The sequence below is a fragment of the Hyperolius riggenbachi genome, chromosome 3 (assembly GCF_040937935.1).
Source record: "Hyperolius riggenbachi isolate aHypRig1 chromosome 3, aHypRig1.pri, whole genome shotgun sequence".
NCBI lineage: Eukaryota > Metazoa > Chordata > Amphibia > Anura > Hyperoliidae > Hyperolius > Hyperolius riggenbachi.
The window spans coordinates 57,692,410-57,707,126 of NC_090648.1; positions in this window are offsets into that span (position 1 = coordinate 57,692,410).

Sequence of the window (14,717 nt, forward strand, 5' to 3'; positions counted from 1 at the left end):
AAGAAGAAGACAATATAGAAGAAGAAGAAGAAGATATAGAAGAAGATATAGAAGAAGAAGATATAGAAGAAGAAGATATAGAAGAAGAAGAAGAAGATATAGAAGATAAAAAAGAAGAAGAAGAAGAAGAAGAAGAAGTATATACAGTACTGAACAAAATTCTGGACACAACTTCTCTTTCCACCTTTTTTTTTTAAAGGAACATCCCCACATAATCACTTGCTGTTGTTACTTGGAAAAAAAGATGTTTCTTGCATCATTCACCCTCAAAACAAGTGTTGAAAGCTATTTAAGGCCAATTCGAATAGTCAGCTCGAATAATGAGCTCGAATACCGACTCGAATAGTGAGCTCGAAGTCCGAGGTCGAATCGAATAGTAAAAAATATCCGACTCGAATATTCGACTGAATTCGAATAATTTACTATTCGAATTCGACCAAACTCGAATAATAAAAAGGGGTATCCGAGCATCACTATTGAGGAGAACATAAAACAGTGGGATAAGAGCAAATGGAGTCAAAAGAAAGTCGTGGATCTGTTGTGTAATGATGCCAACCTGGAGAGCCCGAGTGATCATAGTGTCAACCTCCTTCTTAATGGTCGAAGTTGGATAGCCTGGAAGTTCAAGATAAACATCAGTATCATGGAGTTGACGTAACACCTCTCTCCTATAGTTCACTCTATCCATGATCATGGTAGCTCCACCCTCGTCGGCCGGCTTCACCACCAGCTCAGGATCTGCACATAATGATCGGAGTGCTTGTTGCTCTGTAGCTGAAAGATTGGTGTGAGATTGGTGGCTCGGCTGGCCGACAAGGTGGATATCATGTTTGACCAAATTAATAAAAGTCTTAACTGCATGGGAGGTAGTGGGTGGAAGCCACTTACTTTTTGCATGGCACATTGTCAAATTGATCTCAGATGGGAAGGGACTTGTAGTAGAAGAGGTAGGACGGGAGGCCGATTCTTGTCCACTAAAAAACGCTTTAATTCGTAAGGTCCTAAAAAAGTTAAACAGGTCACAGTCAAGTTCCAGACGGCTACCTTGATGAATGGGAACAAACCCTAAACCCCGTCTCAATACCTTTTTCTCGGTCTCAGTTAGTGTCCGAAAGGATAAACTCACAATTAGGTCCTCCCCTATGTCTGGCTCCTCGTGACCCTCTGCTCGATCGGACCGTTTCCTCCCTCTCCACGACTTTTTCCTTTTCTTCCCTTGCCCTTGGGGCGAGGCCCTAAAAAATCTGGTGAGCCAGTGGAGCCTTCACCCGAGCTATCTGAGGGAGGGGGTTACCCTGAGGATCCCACTGATATATTCTGCTCTTTTTGCTATAGACTATGTTGCTCTTCTAAGCCTGGCCGACGAGCGCCGCAATGCACAGATGCTGCAGCCATTGAGGGGTTGGCTCGTTTTCTCCTCTTCGCTGGCAGCTCTGAGCAGCGCCCGCCAGAACCGGAAGTGATGTCATGATGCCACTGTGATGATGCAATTTGGCAGTCTGATCGTATGCTTCTCCATTTGTATGCTGCATAACTCATTGTGACCATAGCTGAATGTAGATGCAGCTTGTGGGTTTCTGTCACTGAGTGACCATTGTGCATTTGCTGTATACCTTTGTCTCAGTTCTATATAAATTTGTATGATGTATTTTGCACTACTTTCTTATCTTGAATACAAATTTTTCAATACAAATGTTTGAGCATTATAAAGCCTGGTGTGTGAGTCGTTTTCTATGTTTATAGTATGTGTAGGGCTTTTAAAGTCCAAAATGTTGCATATGTGCTAGTTGATTGTTCTGGGAGTGCAGACCTTCTTGTAACTAGAGTGCCTTACCACCCTTTACCACCACCACCTCCACAACCTCCTGGCTCCTCTTGATTAATTATTACTAAGCCGCCTGGTTCACAATTTTTTTACAGTTGAGGTACCACCAAAACTACGTGCCATATACACATGCCACGTGCCACGTACATGTGCCACATGCCACGTCCGGCATGCCCCTGGCACATGTTACACCTGCTGTTGCTGCATTGCCCTGCTCCTGCTGCCTGTGCTGCTCCCACCGCCAGGTTGCCACAGGTGACTGCTGCTGTGCTGATATCACCTATATTTAACCCAAAACACAATTGCTGCATAATGTTTTGGAGGTGTCTGGGATGAAAACTGTCATGTCCCAGTTGTGCGGTTGGACTTTGGACACAATGTGGGCTGCACGACCGCTGTCTGGAACCTAGGTAGTGTTGGGCGAACATCTAGATGTTCGGGTTCGGGCCGAACAGGCCGAACATGGCCGCGATGTTCGGGTGTTCGACCCGAACTCCGAACATAATGGAAGTCAATGGGGACCCGAACTTTTGTGCTTTGTAAAGCCTCCTTATATGCTACATACCCCAAATTTACAGGGTATGTGCACCTTGGGAGTGGGTACAAGAGGAAAAAAAATTTTTGCAAAAAGAGCTTATAGTTTTTGAGAAAATCGATTTTAAAGTTTCAAAGGGAAAACTGTCTTTTAAATGCGGGAAATGTCTGTTTTCTTTGCACAGGTAACATGCTTTTTGTCGGCATGCAGTCATAAATGTAATACATATAAGAGGTTCCAGGAAAAGGGACCGGTAATGCTAACCCAGCAGCAGCACACGTGATGGAACAGGAGGAGGGTGGCGCAGGAGGAGAAGGCCACGCTTTGAGACACAACAACCCAGGCCTTGCATGAGGACAAGAAGCGTGCGGATAGCATGCTTTGTACCACCATGCAGTCATAAATGTAATAAAGATAAGTGGTTCAATAAACAGGGACCACGCGGCAACGCTAACCCAGCAGCAGCACACGTGATGGAACAGGAGGAGGCGCAGGAGGAGAAGGCCACGCTTTGTGAGACACAACAACCCAGGCCTTGCATGAGGACAAAAAGCGTGCGGATAGCATGCTTTGTACCGCCATGTAGTCATAAATGTAATAAAGATAAGAGGTTCAATAAACAGGGACCACGCGGCAACGCTAACCCAGCAGCAGCAGCAGCAGCAGCACACGTGATGGAACAGGAGGAGGCGCAGGAGGAGAAGGCCACGCTTTGTGAGACACAACAACCCAGGCCTTGCATGAGGACAAAAAGCGTGCGGATAGCATGCTTTGTACCGCCATGTAGTCATAAATGTAATAAAGATAAGAGGTTCAATAAACAGGGACCACGCGGCAACGGTAACCCAGCAGCAGCAGCAGCACACGTGATGGAACAGGAGGAGGCGCAGGAGGAGAAGGCCACGCTTTGTGAGACACAACAACCCAGGCCTTGCATGAGGACAAAAAGCGTGCGGATATAGCAGCAATGCTTTTTGCCGCCATGCAGTCATAAATGTAATACAGATGAGAGGTTCAATAAACAGGGACCGGAAACGCTAAACCATCCCAGATGTTCATCGGTCATGTTACTTGGTTGGGGTCCAGGAGTGTTGCGTAGTCGTTTCCAATCCAGGATTGATTCATTTTAATTTGAGTCAGACGGTCTGCATTTTCTGTGGAGAGGCGGATACGCCGATCTGTGATGATGCCTCCGGCAGCACTGAAACAGCGTTCCGACATAACGCTGGCTGCCGGGCAAGCCAGCACCTCTATTGCGTACATTGCCAGTTCGTGCCAGGTGTCTAGCTTCATGCCCGGTTTCAGGTCCAGCGGTGCCAGCCACAAATCCGTCTGTTCCTTTATTCCCCTCCAAATTTCCTCCCCTGTGTGCTGCTTATCCCCAAGGCAGATCAGCTTCAGCAACGCTTGCTGACGCATGCCAACAGCTGTGCTGCACTGCTTCCACGATCCTACTGCTGCTGGTGCTGGGTTAGCATTTCCGGATGAGGTACAGCTTTGAGATGCGTTGGAGGAGAAGGAGTCAGAGAGGTAGGTGCTGCTGTTGTTATCCAGCTGTTTGCGGCGTGGGCAACACCCGCGCCGTAGCAGGTGAGGAATCGCTGCCAGGCTCCACAAGGTTCACCCAGTGCGCGGTAAGGGAGATGTATCGACCCTGGCCGAACGCACTCGTCCAGGTGTCAGTGGTGAGGTGAACCTTGCAGGCAACGGCATTCTTCAAGCTTCGGGTTATTTAGCTGACCACGTGCTCATGCAACTCAGGCACTGCAGAGCGCGCAAAGTGGTAGCGGCTGGGAACCACGTAACGTGGGATGGCCACTGACATCATGCCCTTGAAGCTGTTTGTCTCCACCACTCGATATGGCAGCATTTCGCAGGCCAGAAGCTTGGCTATGCTGGCTGGCTGTTACTGCCACGGCCCGGGGGTCATTTGCTGGCAATTTCCTCTTGTGCTCAAACATCTCAGAAACAGACAACTCAACCGTAGCGCTGCACACCGAAGGGCTGTTGGTTGTTGTGTTTGATGAACACTGGGAGACCTCAAGAGCACTAGTCCGGAAAGTGACAGTGTCAGCATCGTCTGATGTTTGTGAATGTTGTGAACCACGCAATGGCTGGGCTACTGCTGCTGCTGAGGCGGGTCTGGTGGTGAGTCTGGTGAACCCAAGGGAGGCAGTGTTGCTGGTGGTACCCTGTCCTGCCGCGTTTGCCCACAGAGTGGGATGTTTGGATAGAATGTGGCGGCTCATGCTGGTGGTGGAGAGGTTGTTAATACTTTTCCCCCTGCTCAGGCGGGTCTTGCACACCTTGCAAATCGCCATGGTAACATCCTCAGTGCAGTCTTCAAAGAAAGCCCAGACTTTAACTGGCTGAGGACTCGGACCTCGTGCGTGATGTGCTGGTGCTGCTTAACCCACTGCTGGACGCTTGAGAGGTCATCCAAGTAATTATCTGGTCCTGTTCTTTTGGATCTGTGAGGGTTGTTGTCCTGGACAACATGGGCAGTATTGAGTGGGTTTTCTTGGGTGCTCCCCTGTGGCCTGTACGTGAACCGTCAGGGGAAACACCTCTTCCCTTGCCCCTCCCTCTTTCACCGGATTTCTTCCTCATTTCACTTATCCTTAAAGTACACGCTGACTGGCAGCAGTACAGTGGCAGTACAGAAATGCTATACAGTGGTGGGTGAGCGGTGTACCACTATTGTCAGCAGTGACACAGAGCACAATGCTATACAGTGGCGGGTGAGCGGTGTACTACTGTTCCCAGCAGACACAGAGTGGAAGTAAACACAATGCTATATAGTGTGGCTGAGCCGTGTACACAGAGTGGCATTAAACACAATGCTATATAGTCTGCTATATAGTCACCCCGAACAGGGTGATGTTCTGCAGAACCCAAACAGTGGCAAACACTGTTCGCCCAACACTACTGGGAGGGAACGCAGATTTTAGTACCTAAACACACGATACAACATGTTTTCCGGGGTCGGACTCTGAGGCACATACAGATGGTCCCGATCATCATCCTCATCATACAACTCTTCTCCTGAGTCTGACCCACCCACCACCTCTGCCACCCCAACATCCCCAGACACAGACCCCTCATCGTCCTCAACATTAACTTGGGATGCTGGCCTGAGCCAGACCTCCTCCTCCACATCAGGCCCCATCATCTCCTCAATGGCAGCCCTCATTAATCGCTCTGGCGACGGACTGATGGACACAACGTTCTCCTCCGGGGAGGGCTGCTGCTGACCACTGGCTGCTGGGGTGGATGTTATAGCTTGCGTGGGGCGTTGGCTGTTGCTGTTGTTGGGAGTGCTGCTCACAGCGGAGGTCTCTGGGGAACTCATGTTGAGCTCATATAGTGGTTGACGGTGAGTGGAGTATTACTGATCCCAGCAATATACACACTGACTGGCAGAGTACGCAATGCTATATAGTGTGGCTGAGCGGTGTACACAGAGTGGCAGTAAACACAATGCTATATAGTCTGGCTGAGCGAGCGGTGTACTACTGTTCCCAGCAGAATCAGAGTGGCAGTAAACAATGGTATATAGTCTGGCTGAGCGGTGTACACAGAGTGTCAGTAAACAATGGTATATAGTCTGGCTGAGCGGTGTACACACAATGCTATATAGTCTGCTATATAGTGTCAGTAAACAATGGTATATAGTCTGGCTGAGCGAGCGGTGTACTACTGTTCCCAGCAGAATCAGAGTGGCAGTAAACAATGGTATATAGTCTGGCTGAGCGGTGTACACAGAGTGTCAGTAAACAATGGTATATAGTCTGGCTGAGCGAGCGGTGTACTACTGTTCCCAGCAGAATCAGAGTGGCAGTAAACAATGGTATATAGTCTGGCTGAGCGGTGTACACAGAGTGTCAGTAAACAATGGTATATAGTCTGGCTGAGCGGTGTACACAGAGTGTCAGTAAACAATGGCATATAGTCTGGCTGAGCGGTGTACACACAATGCTATATAGTCTGCTATATAGTGTCAGTAAACAATGGTATATAGTCTGGCTGAGCGAGCGGTGTACTACTGTTCCCAGCAGAATCAGAGTGGCAGTAAACAATGGTATATAGTCTGGCTGAGCGGTGTACACAGAGTGTCAGTAAACAATGGTATATAGTGTGGCTGAGTGGTGTACACAGAGTGTCAGTAAACAATGGTATATAGTCTGGCTGAGCGGTGTACACAGAGTGTCAGTAAACAATGGTATATAGTCTGGCTGAGCGAGCGGTGTACTACTGTTCCCAGCAGAATCAGAGTGGCAGTAAACAATGGTATATAGTCTGGCTGAGCGGTGTACACAGAGTGTCAGTAAACAATGGTATATAGTGTGGCTGAGTGGTGTACACAGAGTGTCAGTAAACAATGGTATATAGTCTGGCTGAGCGGTGTACACAGAGTGGCAGTAAACACAATGCTATATACTCTGGCTGAGCGAGCGGTGTACTACTGTTCCCAGCAGACACAGAACAGTAAACAGAATGCTATATAGTGTGGCTGAGCGAGCGGTGTACCACTATTCCCAGCAGACACAGAACAGTGAACAGAATGCTATATAGTGTGGCTGAGCGAGCGGTGTACCACTATTCCCAGCAGACACAGAACAGTGAACAGAATGCTATATAGTGTGGCTGAGCGAGCGGTGTACTACTGTTCCCAGCAGACACAGAACAGTACACAGAATGCTATATAGTGTGGCTGAACGAGCGGTGTACTACTGTTCCCAGCAGACACAGAACAGTACACAGAATGCTATATAGTGTGGCTGAACGAGCGGTGTACCACTATTCCAAGCAGACACAGAACAGTGAACAGAATGCTATATAGTGTGGCTGAGCGAGCGGTGTACCACTATTCCCAGCAGACACAGAGTGGCAGTAAACAGAATGCTATATAGTGTGGCTGAGCGAGGTACACAGAGTGGCAGTAAACAGAATGCTATATAGTGTGGCTGAGCAAGCGGTGTACTACTATTCCCAGCAGACACAGAGTGGCAGTAAACAGAATGCTATATAGTGTGGCTGAGCGAGGTACACAGAGTGGCAGTAAACAGAATGCTGAGCGAGCGGTGTACTACTATTCCCAGCAGCGACACACAATGACTGGGGGGGACCCTGGCTAGCGTGGCTGGAGCGCGAACTACCCTGCCTGCCTACCCAAAGCTAAACCCACAGACAAATGGCGGAGATATGACGTGGTTCGGGTATTTATTTACCCGAACCACGTGACAGTTCGGCCAATCAGAGCGCGTTCGGGTCCGAACCACGTGACCCGTTCGGCCAATCACAGCGCTAGCCGAACGTTCGGGGAACGTTCGGCCATGCGCTCTTAGTTCGGCCATATGGCCGAACGGTTTGGCCGAGCACCGTCAGGTGTTCGGCCGAACTCGAACATCACCCGAACAGGGTGATGTTCTGCAGAACCCGAACAGTGGCGAACACTGTTCGCCCAACACTACCTGTAGCCTCCCTGGCGTTCTGATTCCCCAGGATTTCCGTGCAAAAAGTGGTTCAATTAATTTCCAATAATTTTCATCCTTTTTTTTTTTTCCAATCAATTTTTTAAAAATATTGAATTCAATACAGGTTATTGTATTGAATTCAACTTAAAAAAAAATGTTTGCAGTGAGATGTTGACGCTGTGTGACCCTGGTGTCATCAACGCCGATCGGCGGGGGACATGTCATCGCTGAGGGAGAAGCAAAATCCGTACACGGACATGGAAGACGGCACTGGGGAAGCTATCAGAGGTACGTGACGAGGGATCAGCACGCCAATGGTGAGTATAAGACCCAGATGTGAAGGCAGGTGTATAGGGAGCCACATGTAGCCAGGTGTCAGGGTAGCCAGGAGTGTAGCCAGATGTCAGGGTAGCCAGGAGTGTAGCCAGATGTCAGTGTAGCCAGATGTCAGGGTAGCCAGATGTCAGGAGTGTAGCCAGATGTCAGGGTAGCCAGGAGTGTAGCCAGTTATGGGTAGCCAAGTGTGTAGCCAGGTATATAGGGTGCCAGGTTTAGCCAGTTATAGGGAGGTAGGTGTAGCCAGTTATAGGGTGCCAGGTGTAGCCAGGTATATAGGGGAGCCAGGTATATAGGGTGCCAGGTGTAGCCAGGAGTATAAGGTGCCAGATGTCCCCTCCCTCCTGATCTCCCCCCCCTCGATCCTCACTTTTGGGCTGGGGGATCCCCCTCTGCGGGTGGGGGGATCCCCCTCTGCGGGTGGGGGATCCCCCTTCTGTGCGGGGTATTTTGGGCTGGGGGATCCCCCTCTGCGGGTGGGGGGATCCCCCTTCTGTGTGGGGTATTTAGGGCTGGGGGATCCCCCTCTGCGGGTGGGGGGATCCCCCTTCTGTGCAGGGTATTTTGGGCTGGGGGATCCCCCTCTGCGGGTGGGGGGATCCCCCTTCTGTGCGGGGTATTTTGGGCTGGGGGATGCCCCTCTGCGGGTGGGGGTATCCCCCTTCTGTGCGGCGTGCGGGTGGCCTCTACCCCTCCCCCCCCATCCTCGCTTCCCCCCCCCATCCTTGCTTCCCCCCCCCCTTCCCTTTCTAAGCCCTTTGAGCAAATAGACCTACTCACCCAGGGGCCCTCTCCAGCGCAGCACTTCTTCCTCCATTGCAAAGTCCTGTCTGTTTACAGTTACATTACCAAGTCTCGTAATGTAACTGTAAACAGACGGGACTTTGCGATGGAGGAAGAAGTGCTGCGCTGGAGAGGGCCCCTGGGTGAGTAGGTCTATTTGCTCAAAGGGCTTAGAAAGGGAAGGGGGGGGGGAAGCGAGGATGGGGGGGGAGGGGTAGAGGCCACCCGCACGCCGCACAGAAGGGGGATCCCCCCACCCGCAGAGGGGGATCCCCCAGCCCAAAATAACCCGCACAGAAGGGGGATCCCCCCGCTCGCCCTAGCACATTCTCTCCCTAGGGATTTCCTAGGGAGAAGCATGCAGCAGCCTTCAGAGGCTGCTGCAGCGCTGCTGATCACAGCATGAGGGGAAAGTGCAGGACGAGCTGAGCTCGTCCAGAACATTTCCAGCAAGTTTTCTTTGGACGACCTCAGCTCGTCCAGAACGCTAGGCAGGTTAAGTAAATGATCTTTATATAAAAGATCTGTAAATATATCTGTTTTTTACATTAATTGAACGTGATTATCCATGTATTTCTATATTTGCGTGGAGGTGTGTGGACAATCAGTTTAAGAAAATGATGTCGTTTAAAATTCAATATATTTTCATCCCTTCTTGACTAATGGTGGGGGGACAGGTAAAATAGTTTGTATGTATGTGATTTTATCTGCTCATTGATTTATGTTTTTATGTGTTTTAAGTTTAATTCAATAAAACCTGTAATATCTTTTTAGTATTTTTTATGTGCTAGAAATATTTTTTGCATCGTTGTTCTATGAAATGGGTCTTAATACTAATTTCCAAAGCATTGTAGCCAAACAATAGAGCAACAGGTATGCAAAAGAGTCCATTACCATGGACATAGTCACTGAACTACCTCAAACAAAAGACATCCATGGCAAACCAAAATATAAATATATATCACACCATGAAGTATAAACAAATATCTTTATTAAGGGATATATCTCATAAAACCAAATTAAAACCACAAGACACGGCAGGTGGGAATACAGCCGAGGTAACAAATAATGTAAACACTATATTTCAGATAGTAGACACCCGTAGGGTGTAAGGTCACACCATATAGCAATGTATAATAACACAAGTACCTGCACAGCAGACCAAATAGTGCTGCAATGTGGCCGCTGTGCAGGGCGGATAAACTGCATAAATAAGTAGTGACAGATTGTCAACCAAAATTGACTCACTCTGGGATGGGGACAAAACCGCACACCAAGACTGGACAACCGTGTCTGAGCTCATGCGGATGGAACACTGTCCTTCATCGGAGATAGCTAATCGCAACTAAGGTGTCCCTAAAAAACTGGGAGAACGGTGAGTTCCAGTGGGCGTGGCCACACCCTTTGTGAGACCCTGCCGCGCATAATGACGCGCACACAGGATCTTACATATAAGTCCAAGCCTTGTTGTCAGGCCGGCCCAATCCCAGGGTGTTCATTGTTAGATAATATGAATAATATGAATGTGATACAAAAATTATATAAATACAATCAAAGAATATATCAAATTTAATAAATATGCCAAAAAATAAAAACAATAATTGCTGAAACGACCACAAACAGTGCCATCTAGTGGCCAATAAGTACACCGCTCATATATATGAATAGGCCTATAAGCCAGAAAAAAATCACAGTTTCTCAGAAATCTATCCAAATCTATTTCTGAGAAACTGGGAGCTGTGGGGTAATAACTATGTTCAGTAATATGTTAAGGTTAATAGATAATCCAGACTGAGTGACAACTAGGATTAAGAGAAATTCTGGACTGGATTGGCCTGCTGATAGCAGAATTAGGGTGGGGCTATATCATGTCATAATAACATAGTGTCACGGCAATACAGTGATAGTTGCAGAATTAGGGTGGGGCTATATCATGTCATAATAACATAGTGTCACGGCAATACAGTGATAGACTAGGATACTCTGTGTTATGTATTGCCTCATTATTACTTACTTTTTCCTTTTCTTCTTTGAAGATAATTCCTATTGGTATTGCTACTGTTACAGTTATTGTTCTGTGTAGTTTTACTTTCAGTTGTTTGGAATTTTGTGCTGGCTTTTTTCTTTTAAGCATTATTAAGACCCCATACAGGGGTACTTGTTGACTAAACACTGAGAGTACTTAAAAATAATTTTCTAAATGCGGTTGTATACTCAACGCCATTAACATGGTTTGTTTAACATGTCTTCCGCTAATAAAAAATGTTTTGAAAACAGAAAAAACACAGTGAATGAAGATGACATCTAGTGTTCAAATAACATATTGCACCACATAATAACCATATGCTAAAACCCAGAAATACAAAAGTCAATCATTGAATTATATACAGTTAATGTAATCATGTGTCCACTCCCTCATAAAATAAATATACAGTAAAGGCCAAAAGTTTGGACACACCTTCTCATTCAAAGAGTTTTCTTTATTTTCATGACTATGAACATTGTAGATTCACACTGAAGGCATCCAAACTATGAATTAACACATGTGGAAGTATAGTACATAACCAAAAAGTGTGAAACAACTGAAAATATGTGATATTGTAGGTTCATCAAAGTAGCCAACTTTTGCTTTGATTACAGCTTTGCACACTCTTGGCATTCTCTTGATGAGCTTCAAGAGGTAGTCACCTCTTGTAGTCATCCACGGTGGAATGCAGGCAGGTATGTGTATCTGCCGCTGCCTGCCGCCTGCACAGACACTGATAATAGATGCTGGAGGTTCCTAGTTATGCCCCTGCTTAAGATGTCCCAGTGTCTGGATAGAAGTTCTTGTAACTGTGTCCACAGTGTGTTGTGTGAAGATATTTGTTTATAATTAATAAAGTAATATACATTATTACATATATTTTGGTTTGCCATGGATGTTTTCTTTTAGAGGTAGTTTATTGCCAAAGCATTATCGATTAAAATACACCAAAACAGGGCTCATCAAAATGGTTTATCCCATTTATTCAATCAACAGAGCATACAAAAATGTTTTGGGACAGAAGACTGAGCATCTGAGGGAGGGAGAGTGGCCCAAAACCTTGTGTCAAGCTTCCTGTACTTTCTTTTCATTAAATAATTGTGCTAGCCCCAGTTTTTCTGTTTTTTCACTGGTATATCTGGGTGTGGTGGTACAGGAGTGCTGCTTGGCCGAAGCGAATCAAGCAGATGCGCACCCACAGCAGGTAATGAAGATCATTTTGGTGCTCGCACTGTCCCGCTCTGCAGCCTGACCTGGGCACTGCCATGGACATAACATTGTTATATCCATGTCCGCGCAAGGGTAATTCGGTTATCTGATGATCGCTGGACCCCAAATTACTTCTCCCTCTGAGTTGCTATGACTCGGAGGGGGAATAGTAATTAACACCACTGGGAGATGCCATTCTGCTCACCCTGTGCCAAAAAGTTTGGGCGGCAAAATGCCATGTATGCCACAGCAGGGGCCTCCCGTGCTGCCATTACTGCTCTGTCTGTTACTTGTATGGCTGCTGCTGCCTCTCCATCATTCATACACAGACCTCAGATCAGCAGTAATGTGAACAGAGGGAAGAGTGGACCAGCGGAAGTGAGGTCATTGCTCATTTCCTGCATTTTATGTGTGTCATATGGTTACTGAGTGCTGCATCACTTTGAGTCACGGCTGATCTGCAGGTCTCTGAGTGTTGGAGAAAGGGAGGTTGGGTGGGGATGGGTGGAAGGACAGCTTTGGCTACTAATTAATGATTTATTTAATTATTTATATATATAATGCCGACATATTATTCAGCACTGTACAGAGTGTATTGTCTTGTCACTAACTGTCCCTCAGAGGAGCTCACAATCTAGTGCCTACCATAGTCATATGTTTATGTATGTATCGTGTAGTTCATGTATCATAGTCTAGGGGATGCCAATAAACGTATCTGTATGTGTGAGGAAACCTGAGTGCTTGGAGGAAAGTTATGAAGACCTGGGGAGAACATGCAAACTACTTGCAGGGGGTGACTATATATGCAGGGAGTGCAACTTTGACTACCTACCTATACTGAAGGGCTACCTATTGGGGAGGGGGCACCATTGGCTACCCATTACAGAAGAAGGACCTTTGACTGGCACCGGGGAGAAGGGCCACAAATGTGCCATGTGGAGCCACAAAAACCATAGCAGCTACCCTGTGGTGGTAACTGTACATACATATTTATGCATACAGAAAAAAATATATATGTATATACTAAATAAATAAATAAATAAATATATATATATATATATATATATATATATATATATATATATATATATATAATTCCTAGCAAAGGTATAAGGGACAAATTTATCCAACTGATTTTACAGTAGCATCTACTGTACCACAGCTGCATACTATAGTAACATAATACACATCCTGTGGGTCAAGTGATGTTAAAGGAAGAATCATTGTGTATTTCTTTTTAATTGTTGGTGGGTTTTTTTTTACCATCCATGTTAGCCCTGTATGCTGGGATACAAGGCTTAGTGCAGAGATCGCTGACGGACTTTGGGAGCTCTCTAAATAAACAAATAGTCCGTAACTGTGGCGATTGGACTTCTGAGAAGCTCTGGCAGCAGAAAGCTACCTTGGTGATTGCAAAGGTAAGGGGGAAGTGCGAGAGTCTTTTGATGTGTGTGCGAGCCCCGGGAGAAACAGCACGAGTGCTCCCAATGATTTATATGATGGAGGGTGAGGGAAAAAAAGAGTGTTTGTTTATTTAGATAGCTCCCAGAATCCGTCAGCTCAGCGTCAGCGTCCGCACTGAGCCAGCATACAGGGCTCACGCTCATGTTAAAAAATCCACTAACAATTAAAAGGAATTACACCGTGATTCTTCTGCATGTATGCAGTAACTACTGTGGGGGTACTTAAAGGGGCACTACAGCGAATAATTGTAAAATGTAAAATATGTGCAAACATATATAAATAAGAAGTACGTTTTTTTCCAGAGTAAAATGAGCCATAAATTACTTTTCTCCTATGTTGCTGTCACTACTCACTTACAGCAGGTAGTAGAAATCTGACAGAAGTGACAGGTTTTGGACTAGTCCATCTGTTTGCAGGAGATTCTCAGGGATTTATTTATTTTGAAAAGAACTTAGTGAATGGCAGTTGCTCCGTCCAACTGCCAAAAAACTGTGCAGCTAGCAGGGAAGCTGGCCAGCATCATTGTTTAAATCCTTTTTAGGGAATACCTTTATAAAGAATAAAAGCCTTGCTGAGAATCCCCTATGAAGAGATGGACTAGTCCAAAACTTCTGTCAGATTTCTATTACCTACTGTAAGTGACAGCAACATAGGTGAAAAGTAATATATGGCTCATGTTACTCTGGAAAAAATGTACTTCTTATTTGTATATGTTTGCAAATATTTAACATTTTACAATTTTTTGCCATAGTGCCCCTTTAAAAACAAAGTGTTTCACGAGAGTGGTCCTTTAAGAAGATTACATTGCATGTTTACATTCACAGGTAGGGTGTTGACACTGGGAGAAAACTCATTTACATCAAAATAGTACATTCCAAAAAATATTAAAAAAATATTTCACCACTTCAGCCTATCTGGATGGATATACTCATCCAGATAGGCTGCACTAACTGCCACAGCTCCCATTCATTGATCTATGTCTCCGTATGAAAGACTGATGGCTTCTCTGAAAAGCCACGATTTTTCTAAGTTTCACGTCTTCCCTTCACTTCCTGTGAGCAA